The 18,264-nt window shown below is 37.7% G+C and overlaps 1 protein-coding gene across 5 annotated transcripts in view; it reads left to right on the forward strand.

The window, feature by feature from the left end:
- The window catches only part of FAF1 (Fas associated factor 1), a 472,685-nt gene that overhangs the window by 201,361 nt on the left and 253,060 nt on the right, over positions 1 to 18,264 (forward strand). The window lies entirely within an intron of this gene.

Below are 18,264 nucleotides of genomic sequence, written 5' to 3' on the forward strand. Positions count from 1 at the left end.
CTTCTTTGTTTGAAGGGGAAGGACTAGAGTTGGAGGAAAGAGAATGAATGGCTGGAACTCCAGCCTCTCCCATGGCTAAAGAAGACTAATTTCCTTTGAGGAAAATTCACTGGGCTCTGGAGAATACAGCTTGAAAAACACTGATATAAAATTTTTAAGATATTTTCTCTATTTGGGGGCCGGCCCCGTAGCCAAGTGGTTAAGTTCACACGCTCCGCTGCAGGCGGCCCAGTGTTTCGTTAGTTCGAATCCTGGGCACGGACATGGCACTGCTCATCAGACCACGCTGAGGCAGCGTCCCACATGCCACAACTAGAAGGACCCACAACGAAGAATATACAACTATGTACCGGGGGCTTTGGGGAGAAAAAGGAAAAAAATAAAATCATCTTTAAAAAAACAAAAGATATTCTATTTGGAATAGAGGATCTCATTCTTTTTGTAGTTTTCACAGTAAAACTCAGTACATTTATAGAATGATCAAATGATTTTAATATTATATATTGTTATTGCTAGGTGAAGCAAACTGATATAAAGTAATTATGCTAGTAATAGAGTAATAATTTTTTTGAATATAGTGTCATTCCAGAACTATGTTAAAGTTATTTTCAGATTTTCACAATTTTTGTGCAAGTTTTCTTCGTTTTTAATACAGCTCTTTGATTTTGTGTGGTAGAGACCTGTGTCCATAAACTTTGAATATTGTTAAACTTCTCCCCAGCGCCCCCCACACCTACCAGATTTTTAAAAATTATGTAATGAAAGGAAAAAAATTCCTGTTTTTCTCTACCACACTGCTCATAGAACACTTCTGTCCATCAAATGTGTGGATTTTTTTTCCCACACCGGGCAATTCTTCAACAGCTGGATGTTCTACAATTTAAATTCTGATACCATCTACCTGGAAATAGCATCAGATCCCATAGGTTCAGGATCAGTCTCACAAGACTGCCCCCACATCAGACACCAATTTCAAGTCCAGGTTGTTACTTGTGCTTCTGACCAACTGGTGCTAAATTGGACATTCCCACAACCTCCTTCTTGGGTTCGATAATTTGTTAGAGTGGCTCACAGAACTCAGAAAAGTGCTCTACTTACTATCGTCAATTTATTACTAAGCATATTTTAAAGGATATAAATGAAGAGCCAGATGAAGAGATCCATAGGGCGAGATCCAGAAGGGTCTTGAGCACAGGAACTTCTGTGCCTGTAAAGTTTAGGGTGTGCCATGCTCCCAGTACATGGATTCTTTCTTGTTCACCAACAGAAGCTCTCCAAAACCCTCCAGCCAGGACTTTTTTATGGAGGCTTCATTACAAAAATGATTGATTAAATCATTGTCTATTAGTGATTAACTCAATCTCCAACCCTTCTGTCTTGCTGAGAGGTTGGGGGGGAATGGGATGCAGGTATCTGGAAGTTCCAACCCTCTAATCACATGGTTGTTTCCCCTGGTAACTAGCCCCCATCCTGAGGGGTTTTCCAGAAGTCACCTCATTAGCAAACTCAGATGTACTTGAATGGGACTTGTTATGAATAACGAAAGATTCCTTGCCCCTTTCATCTTTATCACTTAGAAAATTTCAGGGGTTTTAGGAGCTCTCTGGGGAAGAAAACCAAATATATATATCTTTTATTGTTGTTGTTGTTAAAGAAGATTCACCCTGAAATAACATCTGTTGCCAATCTTCCTCTTTTTGCTTGAGGAAGATTCACCCTGACCTAACATCTGGGCCAATCTTCCTCTATTTTGTATGTGGGTCCCTGCCACATCATGGCCACCAATGAGGGGTATAGGTCCAAGCCAGGGAACTGAATCCTAGGCTGCCGAAGCAAAGCACGCTGAACTTAACCATTAGGCCATGGAGCCAGCTCTCTCTCTCTACTTTTTTGGTTAATGTTCTTGAAAACCTTTTGTTTTGTTTTATTTTACTTGTTAATTTTATTGAGGTGATACTGGCTTTTAACTGTGCAAATATCAGGTGCACGTTACTATATTTCAGTTTCTCTGTAGACTGCATTGGGTTCGCCACCAATAGTCTTGTCTTTATCCATCACCATACATATGTGCCCCTTTACCCCTTTTGTCCTCCACCTACCCCATTTTCCTCTGATAATCACTAATCTCTTTTCCTTATGTATGTGTTTGTTTATCTTTCACATGAGTGAAATCATACTGTATTTGTTTTTCTCTATATGACTTACTTCACATAGCATAATACCCTCAAGGTACATCCATTTTGTTGCAAATGGGATGATTTTGTCTTTTTTTTTATGGCTGGGTAGTATTCCATCGTATATATATATACCACATCTTCTTTATCCATTCATCCATTCATGGGCACTTGAGTTGCTTCCACGTCTTGGCTATTGTGAATAATGCTGTGGTGAACATAGGGGTGCATAAATCTCTTTGAATTGTTGATTTCATGTTCTTTGGATAAATACCCAGTAGAGGGATAGCTGGGTCATATGTTATTTCTATTTTTAACTTTTTCGAGAAATCTCTGTACTGTTTTCCATAGTGGCTGCACCAGTTTGCATTCCCACCAGCAGTGTATAAGGGTTCCCTTTTCTCCACATCCTCTCCAACACTTATTTCTTGTCTTGTTAATTATAGGCATTCTGATGAGTGTGAGGTGATATCTTATTATAGTTTTGATTTTCATTTTCCTAATAATTAGTGAGGTTGAACATCTTTGTGTTTGCCTCTTGGCCATCTGTATATCTTCCTTTGAAAAATGTCTCTTCATATCCTCTGCCCATTTTTTTGATCAGGTTGTTCATTTTTTTGTTCTTGAGCTGTAGGAGTTCTTTATATGTTTCGGAAATTAACCCCTTGTCAGACATGTGATTTGCAAATATTTTCTCACAGTTGGTGGATTGTCTTTTTGTTTTGTTGATGGTTTCCTTTGCTGTGCAGAAGCTTTCAAATCTGATGTAGTCCCATTTGTTTATTTTTTCTTTTGTTTCCCTTGCCTGAGTAGACATGGTATTCGAAAAGACCCATGTCAAAGAGCATACTGCCTATATTTTCTTTTAAGAGTTTGATGGTTTCAGGTCTCACATTCAAGTCTTTAGTCCATTTGGAGTTAATTTTTGTGTATGATGTAAGATAATAGTCTACTTTCATTCTTTTGCATGTGGCTGTCCAGTTTTCCCAGCACCATTTATTGAAGAGACTTTCCTTTCTTCATTGTATATTCTTGGTCTTGAGTCAAAGATTAGCTGTCAGTGGATGTGTGGTTTTATTTCTGGGCTCTCAATTCTGTTCCATTGATCTCTGTGTCTGTTTTTTCTGCCAGTATGATGCTGTTTGGATTACCATAGCTTTGTGTAATATATTCTGACGTCAGGGATTGTGATGCCTCCAGCTTTGTTTTTTTCCCTCAGGATTGCTTTAGCTATTTGGGATCTTTTGTTGCCCCATATGAATTTTAGGATTCTTCGTTCTATTTCCATGAAGAATGTCATTGGGATTCTGATTGGGATTGCATTGAATTTGTAGATTGCTTTAGGTAGTATGGATATATTAACTGTGTTTATTCTTCCAATCCATATGCACGGAATCTCTTTCCATCTCTTTATGTCTTCTGTGATTTCTTTCAATAACGTCTTATAGTTTTCATTGTATAGGTCTTTCACCTCCTTGGTTAAATTTATTCCTAGATGTTTTGTTCTTTTTGTTGTGATTGTAATTAGGATTGTGTTCTTGAGTTCTCTTTGTGTTACTTCATTATTAGTGTATAGAAATGCAACTGATTTTTGAAAGTTCATTTTGTACGTTGCAACTTTGCTGTGGTTGTTGATTATTTCTAATAGCTTTCTTGTGTATTCTTTAGGGTTTTCTATGTACAGAATCATGTCATCTGCAAACAGTGAGAATTTCACTTCTTCCTTTTCTTTTTCTTGTCTAATTGCTCTGGCCAAAACCTCCAGTACTATATTGAATAATAGTGGCAAGAGTGGGCACCCTTGTCTTGTTCCATTCTCAGAGCATGGCTTTTAGTTTTTCACATTGAGTATGATGTTAGCTGTGAGTTTGACATGTATGTCGTTTATTGTATGGAGGTACTTTCCTTCTATACCCTTTTTTTTGAGAGTTTTTATCGTAAATGAATATTGGATCTTGTCAGATACTTTTTTTGTGTCTATTGAGATGGTCCTGTAGTTTTTATTTCTAATGTTGTTAATGTGTTGTATCACGTTGATTGATTTGTGGATGTTGAAACTTCTCTGTGTCAGTGACATAATTCCCACTTGATCATGGTATGTGATCCTTTTAATGTATTTCTTTATTTGATTTGACAATATTTTGTTGAGGATTTTTGCGTATGTGTTCATCAGTGATATTGGCCTGTAATTTTTCTTCTTTGTATTGTCTGTCTGTTTTTGGTATCACGGTAATGTTGACCACATAGAATGAGTTTGGAAGCATTCCATCTTCTTCAATTTTTTGGAATAGTTTGGGAAGGATAGGCATTAAATCTTTGAATCTTTGGTAGAATCTCCTGAGGAGCCATCTGTCCTGGACTTTTGTTTTTTGGGAGGGTTTTTCTTTTCTTTTCTTGTTTTTTGGGGTTTTTTGTGTGTGTGAGGAAGATTGGCCCCAGGGTAACGTTTGTTGCCAACTGTCCTCATTTTGTTTGAGGAAGGTTGTCCCTGAGCTAACATCTCTACCAATCTTCCTCCATTTTATATGTGGGATGCCACCACAGGATATCTTGATGAACCCTATGTAGGTTCCAAACCTGCAAACCCCAGGCTGCTGATCCAGAGTGTGCAAACTTAACCACTAACCACCAGGCCAGCCCCTGGGAGATTTTTGATTACTATTTCAATCTCGTTACTTGTGATTGGTCTATTCTGATTCTCTGTATCTTCTTGCTTCAGTTTTGGGAGGTTGTGTGAGTCTTAGAATTTATCCGTTTCTCCTAGGTTTTCCAATTTGTTGACATATAGTTTTTCATAGTATTCTCTTATAATCCTTTGTATTTCTGTGGTATCTATTGTAATTTCTCCTCTTTCATTTCTAATTTTATTTATTTGAGGCTTCTTTCTTTTTTTCTTAGTGAGTATGGCTAAGGGTTTGTTGATTTTGTTATCTTCTCAAAGAACCAGCTCTTAGTTTCATTGAGCCTTTCTGTTGTTTTTTAGTCTTTATTTCATTTACTTCTGCTGTAATTTTTATTATTTCCTTCCTTCTGCTGATTTTGGGCTTTGTTCTTCTTTTTCTAGTTCTGTTAGGGGTAGTTTAAGATTATTTATTTGAGATTTTTCTTGTTTGTTGAGGTCGGCCTTTATTGCTGTAAATTTCCTTCTTAAGACTGTTTTTGCTGCATCCCATAAAAGTTGGTACGTTGTGTTTTTATTTTCATTTGTCTCCAGGTACTTTTTATTTCTCCTTTGATTTCTTCATTGGCCCACTGTTGGTTCAATAGCATGTTGTTCAGTCTCCACATATTTGTGACTTTTCCAGCTTTGTTCTTGTGGTTGATTTCTAGTTTCATAGCATTATGGTCAGAAAAGATCCTGATATGATTTCAGTCTTCTTAAATTTATTGAGGCTTGCCTTGTTTCCCAACATATGATCTATCTTTGAGAATGTTCCATGTGCACTTGAGAAGCATGTGTATTCCGTTTTTGGATGGAATGTATTATATATATATCTATTAAGTCTATCTGGTCTAGTTTTTGGTTTAAGACCATTGTGTCCTTGTTGACTTTCTGTCTGGATGATCTATCCACTGATGTAAGTGGGGTGTTGAGGTCCCCTACTATTACTGTATTGCTGTCAATTTCTCCCTTCAGTTCTGTTAATAGTTATTTTATCCACTTTAGTGCTCCTGTGTTAGGTGCATATATATTCATAAGTGTTATATCTTCTTGGTGGAATGTCCCTTTTATCATTATATACTGCCCTTCTTTGTCTCTAATGTCTTTTTTTTATCTTGAAGTCTGCTTTGTGTGATGTAAGTGTGGCAATACCTGCTTTCTTTTACTTTCCATTTGCTTGGAGTACTGTCTTCCATCCCTTCACTCTGAGACTGTGTTTGTCTTTAGAGCTGAGATGTGTTTCCTGGAGGCAACATATTGTTGGGTCTTGTTTTTTAATCCATCCTGCCACTATGTGTCTTTTGTTTGAGAATTCAGTCCATTACATTTAGTGTGATTATTGATATACGATGGCTTAATATTGCCATTTTATCTCTTGCTTTCCAGTTGTTATGTATTTCCATGGTTTCTTTTCACTTGTATTTCTGACTGCCATTTCAGTTTGATGGTTTTCTGTGATGATTTTTTCAGTTTTCTCTTTATTTGTGAATTGTGGCTCTGCTATGATTTTTTTGTATAGTGGTTACCATGAGGTTTGAATAAAAGATCTCTTAGATGAGATATTCCATTTTCTGATAGCCTTTTATATCCGTTAGCCTATGTAGGTTCTGTCCTTTTCCCCTTCCCTAAGTTCTTTTTGTCACCAATTATTCATTTTTGTGTTGTGAGTTTGTGACCAAATTGAAGTGGTTATAGTTATTTTTGATACTTTCTTTCCCTTCATCCTTTATTTAATGATTGTTTCCTAACCTATTGTGATAGAAAGCTGAAATTTTCTGATTTTGTCTATCTGCTTGTTCAAAGCTTTGTAAATCTTTGCCCTTTTTTTCCAGGTAGGAGAGCTCCCTTCATCTTTTCTTGTTAAGGCAGGTCTAATGGCAATGAACTCCTCAGCTTTTCTTTGGAAAAGGTTTTATTTCTCCATTGTATTATTTTGCTGGATAATTTCCCTGGATAGAATATTCTTGGCTGCATAATTTTTCTGGATAGAGTGTTCTTGACTGATAGTTTTTGTCTCTCAGCATTTTGAATATATCATTCCACTCTCTCCTAGCCTCTGAGGTTTCTGCTGAAAAATCTGCTGAAGCGTGATGGCGATTCCTCTGTTGGTTATTTTCTTCTCTCTTGCTGCCCTTAATATTTTTCTTTGTCATTAACTTTTGACAGTTTTAATATTATATGCCTTGAAGAAGGTCTTTTTGCATTGATGTAAATAGGAGTTCTGTTTTCTTCATGTAGTTGCTTGGCCAGTGTCTTCCCCAGATTTGGGAAGTTCTCAGCTATTATTTCTTTGAATAAGCTCTCTGCTACTTTCTCCCGCCCTTCTCCCTCTGGGATACCTGTAATCCTTATGTTACTTTTCCTAATTCAGTTGAATATTTCTCAAAGAATTTCTTCATTTTTAAAAAATCTTAATTCTCTCTGCTCCTCCATGTGATATATTGTTTTTTATCTCATTAATTGTGTTCTTCATATGCAGAATTTCTGTTTGGTTCTTTTTTTAGAGCTTCAGTCTATTTGATGAAGTATTCCTTCTGTTCATTAATTTTGTTCTTGACCTTGTTGAAGTGTCTTTCTGAGTTTTCTTGTAGCTCATTGAGTTTTTCTTTATGATGGCTATTTAGAGTTTTCTGTCAGTCAGATTATAATCTTCTATGACTTCAAGTTTGGAGAGTTTGCTTTCTGGAGAGCTGTCATTCTCCTTCTCTTCTACCGTGTTACTGTAGTTCTTAATGGAGTTTGATGAGTTGATCCTCTGCCGGTTCATTTGTGGTAGTAATCACCTTTCTACAGCTTTGGTTACTTTGGTTCTGAGCTGCTTCTGGTTATATTTGAGAGCCTGCGTTTTCCACCCTCCACTGCCTCTGCTAGAAGTGTCATCAGTGTCCTCCTTGTGCTGCTTATGCCTCTGAGATTGCTGATGCCTTGCTACTTTTGATATCGCTGCAGTCTTAGGTGTTGCCACTGGGGTCACCACGCTGTGAGCACTTCTGCTGCTTCCAGGGTTCCTGTGTCTCGTGTTCTCCCACTTCCTCTCTGTGGGCTCTCCATGGGCTCGGGTGCTTCTGCCCCATGTACCACTTGCACTGCTGCTCCTGGGTTATCTGGAAGTGCTGGCAGCATTGTTGCCAGGGACGCTGGGTTCTCAGATGTTACTCTTGATGTCGGGGGCCCAGGTTCTTGTATGCAGCCCCTGCTGCTGGTAGAGCTGGTGTCAGGGCTGCTGTTACTAGAGGCTTGGTCTCAGGTTCTGCTGTGGTTCCTGAAGCCTCAGGTTGCAGGTGTCATCTGCCAGTGCTGGAGGAAGAGTAGGGCTTAAGCTGCAAGTGCTGTTGCTGGCCCTGCAGTCTCTGGTCACTGGCGCCTACCAGTATTCTTTTTGAGACCTCCTGTCAGGGCATCCTGTTCCTGCCAGTGAAATCCACATTTTGGTTGTTGTCGCCACTGCTGGAGCAACTGTACCTCTGCCAGGGGTAGACGAGGGGCCTGGGTTGCCGGCACCGCTCTGTGTCCTGAAGCCTCAAGATGTGTGTGCCATCTGCCTCTGCTGAGGGAGGCAGGGGCTGCAGCCTCTGGTTTCCTGTGTTGGCACGCATTGGTGATCTGCTCTGAAACTTCGTTTCAGGACACCCTGCCCCTGCTGGGAAAATTTATGCCTTGTAGTCCCCGCTGCCCTGGGAGGGAATGGGAGCCATGTCACTGTCTCTGCTCTGTGTCCTGAAGCCTTAGGATGTGCACACCTCCCGCTGCCGCTGCTAGGGACAGGAGCTGCAGCCTCTGAGAGTTGGTGCTATGCGTGCACTAGTAACCTGCTCTGAGACCTTGGATCAGGGCACTGCACACCTGCCAGGGAAATTTACGCCTCGGATGTAGTCCCCACTGTTGGAAAGAGCAGCGCCACTCCCAGTGGAGGGGGGAGGGTGGTCCTGACTCTGCTGTGTCTGGAGCCTCAGGACATGTGCACCACCCACTACCCGTGGTGGTGGGCAGGGACCAAGCCATGAGTGCTGTGTTTGCCTTGGTAGCCTGTGGTTGCTGGTGTGTGTGCTGGTGTGATGATCCGCATTTTGGATGCCGGCTGCGTGGGGAGAGGGAGAGGGTTTCTCCCCTGTTCTACTGCCTCCCTGACATCCACTCCACCCACTTCAGATGTGTAGGTGCTTGGATCACTCAGGCATTCTGGTGTGCTATGCAGGGAGTGCCTTTTTGGTCATTGGATGTAGACTGGTTGTAACTTAGAGGGGAGAGAGAAAGGGAGTGACTCACTCCACCATGATTCTGGCATCACTCCTTATGTATTTCTTATTGTGGATCATCTTGTCATAGGTAGACTGTAGCAAAAAGAATATTCAATTTGGCTCTACCAAAGTAGAAATCACTGAATTGAAAAAAGTTAAATGTAATGTATTTGTATTTGATAGTCTGTTAATAATTTGTTTTAGTTTAAGCATTTAAAAATTTCTTGGGTTTCTCTCTATCCTCTATGTTCAGATCGCTTATTAATGGAAGTTGAATTTACACACAATTGTAAACAGCCAAACAGTACATGTAGTCCTCATGTTTATAGTAATGTTGATATAAACACCACATGAGATTAAGTTAAACAGAGAGTTATAGGTATGGTTCTGTATCTAGTCAGAACATTATTTTGTAGGTTACTTAACAGAGTGTAACCACTGTCATCCAACATGTGATCAATATAACTACAAGCAGATAGGAGACATCGTTGGTTATAATCTATTGCTTTCTAGTAGCATGATTAAATAGATTTATTAAAACATCTTCCTGGGCTAATGGAAATGTCCTTCATTGCCATGTGGCTGACCTTAATTGATTGCCAGTTGCTCAGTCTCTAGGTGAGCAGGGACCTACAGAGCTTCTGAAATGCAATGTTTGTTGGAGAATGAGTACTTCATATAGCACTAAAGTAGTCTTCCCTATTTGGCTTTATGGATTTTTCCTAAGTTATAATGATACTATTGTTACCACACAAAATTGGGGTTCTCTGCCTGATGCACATAAAAAGCCAATTATTACAGCTTCAGCTTTTGAGAAAAGAAAACACTTTATTGCGGGGTCAACAAGCAAGGAGACAAGAGGCAAAAGCTCTTAAGTCTGTCTCCCCTATCCAGGGCTTAGGGCAAAATTTGTGGGATAAGTGGGCAGGGTGGTCTGAAAGTTGGAGATACCTGATTGGAGGTAAGGAGAAGTGAGGTAAATGATGACCTGCGTAAGTGTAGTGAAGTTTCATGGCTTTTCAGGGGACATACGTTCACAAAGTGGTGGCATTAGCATATCTGAGGGTTAGATTTTCGGCCCCCTGACATCAAAAGGGTCACCTATCAAGCATTCGTGGAAGCCCAGTTGATGGGTTGGTGGTCCCAACTGGCCTGAACTGGACAAGGGGTCGACTTTCAATTTCTGAGAAACAGCTCTTAATTACTCTGTTGATAAGATGGGGTCAGTTCAGATTGGTTCTAGTGGGCCCATGGTTAGACTATTTCCTGTGTTGGAACAATAAGAAAGACAGAAAAATTCAAAGTCAAACAAAAGACATAAAGCATAGAGTATCTAGGTGGTGGGAGGAGAGGCATGTGGAGGCTCCTGCTAGTGAAAAAGTCATATTAAAGCACTTTTTATTAGAATCTAACTAAAAAACCAAGGTGTATTTCTTTTAGTGTGTTAATCTATCTTTCTATAAAAATAGAGATTATTTTTCTTTTTTCTGTGATTTCATGGGATGCAAACAAAACAAAAATAAAATTCATGTAGAACCTTAAAAGCTAGTGGTAATAATTATTTTTAACTTGTGATTTTCATTTTGTGTTTCACGAAATAAAAATAATTTTTCTACTTCTTAACTATATGGTGGAGTCCACAAAACAATTTCCTGTTGTGTTATATAGCACATCATATTATCAAATGTGGTAGACAGATAAAATTTCTCTGTACGAAATTCCGTGAGTCAAATTGATTTTTTTTAATTTTAATTTTTTTTTAAAGATTGACACCTGAGCTAACTTGTGTTGCCAATCTTCTTTTCTTTTCTGCTTTCTCCCCTAAAGTCTCCCAGTACATAGTTGTATATTCTGGTTGTAGATCCTTCTGGTTATGCTGTGTGGGGTGTGGCCTCAACGTGGCTTGATAAGCAGTGCTATGTCCGCACCCAGGATCTGAACCAGCGAAACCCTGGGTCACCAAAGTGGAGCGCGTGAACTTATCCTCTTGGCCATGGGGCTGGCCCACCAAATTGGTCTGTTTTTGCAGAATTTTGTTATAGTTGGTGTATTCATAGACATCTTATTTGTAATTTGTAACCTAATTTATAATCTAAAATGGAGAAAATAAAAGATAATTCTGATTTTTAGTGTTATATTTGAGAATTGGCAAATAAATAGCTCTGAAACTGGTAGAGGAAAATAGGAAGTTTATGAGCCAGCCCTGATGGCCTAGTGGTTAAGGTTTGGCACTCTCACCACTTTGATGACCTGAGTTTGGTTCCTGGTCGTAGAATCACACCACTCATTTATCAGTAGCCATGCTGTGGTGGCGGCTCACATAGAAGAACTAGAAGGACTTACAGTTAGAATATACAACTATGCACTGGGACTTTAGGGAGGGAAAAAAAAAAGGAAAGTTTATGTACATCTTATCCCCTTCCCTTGCTTCATCTCAGATTTGGGATCTTTTTAAATGGCATATTTTATTTAGGTGGTTGGTTTGATGTTTAACTAATTTTACGTTTTATTTCTCTGAGGTGAGTGAGTGGATGTTGGAAGATGGAGGGGAGTTGGATAATAAGCTGCCTATTAATTGCAGTGCAGAACTATGACAAGGTCCTGCTGCTGGCTTCCACTGTTTCAATTCCAGGTCAATGGCCAACGTTAGGTTCTTTCTTTATAAAGTATCCATTTTCTCTAACCAGACTAGAGAACATTGGTATTATAGTGTCACTCTTAAACAAAATTTATTATAACCAAATCAGGAAAGTAATATGATTATAATCTATCTCTCCAGAGCAAAGACATCAAGGTATAATGAGGAAAATCCTGGATTTCAGTCCCAAATTGGCTGGGGCCCTAGATTTTTCATTTATAAAATGAGAAGCATTGTTTTAGTTGCCAGGGTAGTTGTAAAATTTCAGTAAGCAGGAGTAGTACATTATATGCAAGAGCACTAATTACAAAGCACAATAATCAAAATGATTTACTTATGTGAATAAATACCAATAATAATCTTTTTCATTCAACTCTTACTTGATTCTTACAACAATCCTTCAAGGACACAGGCCAATTTTGATACCTCTGTTTTATGGGTGAGGAAATTGAGGTGTTTAAAAGAGTTTTGTGGATTGTTTAAAGTTAACAGTAAATACTTCTGAATCTGAAGTCTCCATATCACTCTGCATTACTATAGGTTTTAGATTGTTGATGGAAATATACAAAGCTTTATCTTACCGTCTTCTTTGGAGGCTGTTCTCTAGAATGAGATTTTTTTCTTCAATCTTGTGTAGGGGCAGAAAATTTTCCCTTCTTCCCTTCTAGGGTCTTTGGCTGGTCTAATAATTAAATTAACATAAGATAGATTACAAAAGAAAAACAAATTTAATTTCATATGTATGGGAACACTGTATGGTATAGGGGCCTGGGGCTTCAAAGGGGAGGAGGGTAATTCCTAGGACAACAAGAAGAGCAGATGTTTGGTAATTAGATGTTTGCCTGGCCATACAGATAGGTCATTCAGATAGCAAGTTATCTCTGGTAGTAGCTCTCTTTCTGGGCCAGCCCCTGTATCTGAATTATTTTAGGTAGTTAAATGAGAGGTAAAACTTTTTTTTTAATCTGCTGGGTCTTGATTGCTTTCAGCTCAAAATAGTCCACGTGCCAAAGTGGCACATTTTGGGGCAGCCTATTCTGCTCCCCTTCATTTGTAATTTGTCATTATATAGTCTTTGAAGGGCGTTTATGTACGTTATTTCACTTATTGTAATTCTTCTCAAGAATATTTATGAAATTGCAGTGTGTGAATTCACTTTTAGTTATAGTACATTATAATATATAATCATTTAATAAAATGTAGATATAAAATAACATGCTCTTAAATTCTTTACTGACAAACCATTTTATTCTCAAGGTTTGGTGAGAACTATAGGTAGAGAGAACTATATCTTAAACCATGTGCTATAAAAATTTTTTTCTTAACTTGATTTTACTGCCACTAGGGGGTGCCTGGTAATTGAGTCTTATTTTGTATTTACAACTTCTTTCTAAAAAAAAAAAAAAGCTAAGCACCTATGATTATGATATGAGCACCTATGATTGAATTCTGTTTAGAATTATTTTAAAGTAAATTATGTTCTTCAGCAAACAGAATTTCAAGCCTTCTGAGAATTTGAGTGAACTCTTTAATCATAATCTCCATAATAGTTGAAAAGCATTTTAAAACCTTTTTTAATAAATCAGATTTAATAAATCACTAATTAATTGAAAGGTGAAGCAGTGCCCCTATGGCACAACTTCAAATTATACTGTAAATCGTAGTAAAGTTAAAAGGGAAAAAAACCTGTTGATTATACATGTTTTATATTATTATAGGAAAGATTCAGTCCATCAAAGATTTATTGATTTCCTACTAGATAAAAACAAGCTCTATCTTCAAGGAGCTTATAACCTATTCATTAAAGGTATTAGGTTTTTTCTTAATTCATCTCTTTACAGAAATTTTCCTTCATTCTTGGTGTTCTTCTGCCACTCAGGTTGATTCACCCAATAAGCTCCTCTTTTCTTCATCTACTCTAAAGGTTGGTGTCCTGAGAGTTCTATTCTCAGCATTCCCTTTTACTGTATCTTCTCCCTGACATCTACTCTCAACCCAGCAATTTCCAAATATGTATAGATGACTCACAAATCTCTGTTTATAAACCAGTGGAGCTTTTCACTGGTCTGTGTCCCACATGTAGTTCAAAATCATATGTCTAGATCTGAGACAAGCCTGAGAAATCTGTACTACTGCCTATATTTTTTGTCTCAAATGTACAGTGCTGCAAAATACTGCAGTATATTCCAGGTAGGATGATAATTATTTAAAAGTCCATTGAGTTTGGCATATAAGTAACTGATGACTTTATTAAGATCATTTTTGGTAGAAAGATGAGAATGAGAATCAGATTCTAATAGATTTTAAGGGATAAGTGAGAAATGAGGAATCAGTTATTGTTGCTTTCAGAAAACTCAGCTGTGAAGGGAAGAAGAAGTTGAGCAAGGAGTAGTGTCAAGAAACTGGAGAATTATCAGAAGTATGAGGAAAAAGAGATAGCAAATAGGAAAAATTTGAAAAAGTGAAACCAGAAAAGGGCTAGTGGCCAAAAAGGGTATGGGAGTGTCTTAGCTCGAGTTGCTATAACATAATACCAAAGACTGGGTAGCTTAAATAGCAGACATGTATTTCTCGCAGTTCTAGAGTCTGGAAAGTGCAAGATCAGGGTTCTGGCAAGATTTGGTTTCTGGCGAGAGCTCTTTTCCTCACTTGCAGACAGCCGCCTTCTTGCAGTGCCCTCACACGGCAGAGAAAAACAGAGCTGTGGTTTCTCTTCCTCTTCTTATAAAGACACCAATCCTATCAGATTAGGACCCCAACCGTATCACCTCGTTTATCCTTAACACCTCCTAAAGACCGTCTCCAAATACAGTCATATTGGGGGGTAGGGCTTCAACATAAGAATTCTAGGAGGGATGCAGTTGAGTCCAAAGCAGGGATGCAGGGTGAAGTCCAGGCGTTATGTGTTGAAATGAAATTAGCTAGCAGGTTAGAGACTGTAGGAACTGTAGAAGAATAGAAAGTTGGAGCAAATGGAGAACATTTCTGGGTTTAGGATTTCAGAGCTGTTGTAGTAATAGTTGATGACAAAGTGCAAATTATAGATAATACTGAAATAGAAGATAGGTAATAGTTACAAGGATTTAAGGAAGTATGAATTGAAAGTATCTGGTACAGATAGTGACACGACAGTTATCATTTATGAAGACAGGCTTTTTGCTAAGCTCTTTATGTATGTTATTAAATCTTCACAGTAAATCATAAATAGGTATTATTGCCCACAGTTTGCAGATGGGGAAACTGAGTTAGTGATAGTGGTGAGGTGATGACAGAGAGTAGTTATTGGGAGTTTGTTTAGGTTCTTGTTTGAAGAAGGCTAGAGATACTGATTAACTTTAATCTGTGATAGAAAACATAAACCTAGGTACAAATGCTATAACTAAAAGGGATAAACACTAAAGAAAAATAACCTGCATACTACTAGAAGAAAAATGAGAATGAGAAAGCGTAGTCAGTACATCAGCAAACAGTGATATGAAAAAGAAGCACAAGAAAACAAGGAGAGTAGAAAACAGAAAAAAAAATCAATCTCACTATAGAATTAAATTCTCCTATTAAAGACAGAAGCTCCCTGATAGGATTTTGAAAATAGTCAGCTCTATGTTGTTTACCAGAGAAACATCTTTTAAAGAAATGACATAGAAAAAATAAAGGGACAGAAAATTATATTCTAGATGCTCCAGCTAAATATTAATTAAAAGAATGTAGTATAGCAATAATCACATAAAATTGAATTTAAGGCAAATATAGCATTGAGGGACAGTTTACCAAAAGGATATGCCAATTGTGAACTTGTGTATACAAATCAACAAAAATTGACAGAACTGCAAGGAGAAATAGATCAGCCACAATCATACACAAACATTTTTCACAAACTAATGAATTAAGCAATAAATCTTTGTAGGCTATAGAAGATTTGAATAACTGAATTGAGCACATGTGGAATACTTATGAAAATTTACCATGTACTAGAACACAAAGTCAGTATCAAAGAATCTCTGTCATACTGACCCCATTCTCTGACCATTATGCCATAAAATTAGACGTGAAGTAATAATAAAAGATACCTGTGAGATCCTCCATACATTTGGATACTACAAATAATTTACATGAAAACAATTTGGCATGGGGAAAAATGAAGTCATAATAGCAACCACTAGATACTTAGATAACATAAATGGGAGTGCTAGATAAGAAAACTGAATACAGCAAAACTGGTCCTTATAGGGAAATTTTAAGGTGGTTAATTAGAAGACAAGAAAGAAAATTGAATTATGTGTTTAACATAAGGAAAATAGAGAAATAACAATGGAGTAAGTCTGAAGAAAAGAGAAAGATTAAAAAGCAGAAATTAATGGTAGAGGTAATCAATAAGAGTAATAACTGTTTGCTTGAAAAGTCAAGCCAAGAAAAAATAAGAGTAAGCACAAATAAAAATATTAGGTATGAAAAAGGGGACTTAACTATAGATTCAGAAGAGATTTTTTTAATTAATAAAATAATTATCAAATTAATACTAAATTTATAAATTGTTTTAAAACAAATATACATAAATAATAATAAAATATGCATATCTTTATGCCAGTAAAATCTGAAATTTAGATGAAATGGAGATTTCTTTTTTTAATGAAGATTAGCCCTGAGCTAACATCTGCTCCCAATCCTCCTCTTTTTGCTGAGGAAGGCTGCCCCTGAGCTAACATCTGTGCCCATCTTCATCCTCTTTATATGTGGGACGCCTACCACAGCATGGCTTGCCAAGCGGTGCCACGTCCACACCTGGGATCTGAACCAGCGAACCATGGGCTGCCGAAGCAGAACGTGCGCACTTAACCGCTGCGTCACTGGGCTGGCCCTGAAATGGAGTATTTTATATAAAATATAGAATATTAAAATAAGTACAAGAGGAAATAGATAACCTAAAAGAAATAATAACCATTAAAGAAACTGAATTAATAATCAAAAATTTTGCATGTCACTCCTTCCCCCTCCTCCACCCCGGAGGATTTCTGTAAAGAAATCTTACCAAATTCTGATGGAACAGATTGTCCTAGTTTTATACAAATTCTTCTCAGAGGGATTGCTACGTATCTTATTTTATAATACTCATATAATCTTGATACCAAAACCAGAAAAAGATAATACAAGAAAAAGTTATGGCTAAATCTCATTTATAATCACAGATAATAAAAATTAGTGGGTAAACCTTTTTTGTCCTGTCTCAGCCTCACCATTTAATGACCTCTTCTTTTTCCCTGTTCCTTTTCCACTGCATTCAAACTGCACCTCACCCCATGTTCAAATAGTCTCATTAAGATGAAAATGAACCAATAGCTCTCTTTTAAAAAACATAACTTGATTATGTCTCTCCCCTGCTCAAACGCCTCCACTATCTTTCCATCACACTTAGAATAAAACGCAAGTTCCTTACTATGGCCTGTAGAGAGCTACCATAATCTTGTCCCTGATTCTCTCCATCTTTTATTACTCTCCCTCCGGCTCATAGCTTGCCAGCCACACGGGGCTTCTTACACTTCTTTAAACATTCTAAGTGTGCTTCCACTTCCGGGCATTTGCACTTTGCTGTTCCTCTGCCAGGAATGATCTTCCACCAGTTAGCAACCTGGCTCATTCCTTCACTTTTTTCAGCCTCTACTCAAATGTAGAGTTTCTTGATTCCCCTATCTAAAACAGGCCCTCTGTTGTTCTCTCTTACTTTGTCTTGGTTTATCACGACAATGCAGTATATTAGTAACATTAGTAATATATTCATTTTCATATTTGTTGTCCATCTCCCTCATCACAGCATAAAGCTACAAGAAATCAGGGACTTTTTTTTTGTTCACTGTAATATCTTCAGCAGCTAGAAGAGTGCCTGAACCATAGTAGGTAATTAGAAGTATTTGTGGAATAAATATTGTAAGGTGACACTTTCCTAAGGATATTTGCTCTTAAGAGAGACTAAAGCTTAAGAGTAAAGTTCTTATGGTGGAATACTAAACATCATGCAGAACAGAGATTAGATATTATATAGAAGATCTTACAGATGTCCCATAAATGTAAAGAGCTAGACAATCTCCACTCCTTGGCATGAGCTTAGCCTTTATTTTTGTCCAGTGTTCCTTATGGCCTTTCCCATCATACTGTGGAGTAATGGAAGAAGCTCTGGCTTTATACTCAGACTCTTCAGTCCTCTATCTGTCCTATACTGGTTTTGTGGTCTCGGGCAACATCTTTCCTCTATGAGTCTTAGTTTTCCTAGTATTATTTCATGTATGGCTGTCCTCTCTCCAACCAGATCCTGAGCCTTTGAAGAGCAAGAGCATTCTTACTCAGCATCTCCCTCAGCTCATGAAAGTGTCATCTACATAAGAGGGCCTTTAATGAACAAACATTTGTTGTAATGAATGTGAAAAGTTTTATTACCAATTGAGGAACGTGATTTTTGGTCCATGCATCTGTAGTCTGTCCATTGGCTGTTTTGCTGTCAAACTTATCATAAAATGTTTTTCAGATAAATGGAGAGTTCATCTATCATATTATTCGTGCAGG

Source organism: Equus asinus, chromosome 5 (genome assembly GCF_041296235.1).
Source record: "Equus asinus isolate D_3611 breed Donkey chromosome 5, EquAss-T2T_v2, whole genome shotgun sequence".
Taxonomy (NCBI): Eukaryota; Metazoa; Chordata; class Mammalia; order Perissodactyla; family Equidae; genus Equus; species Equus asinus.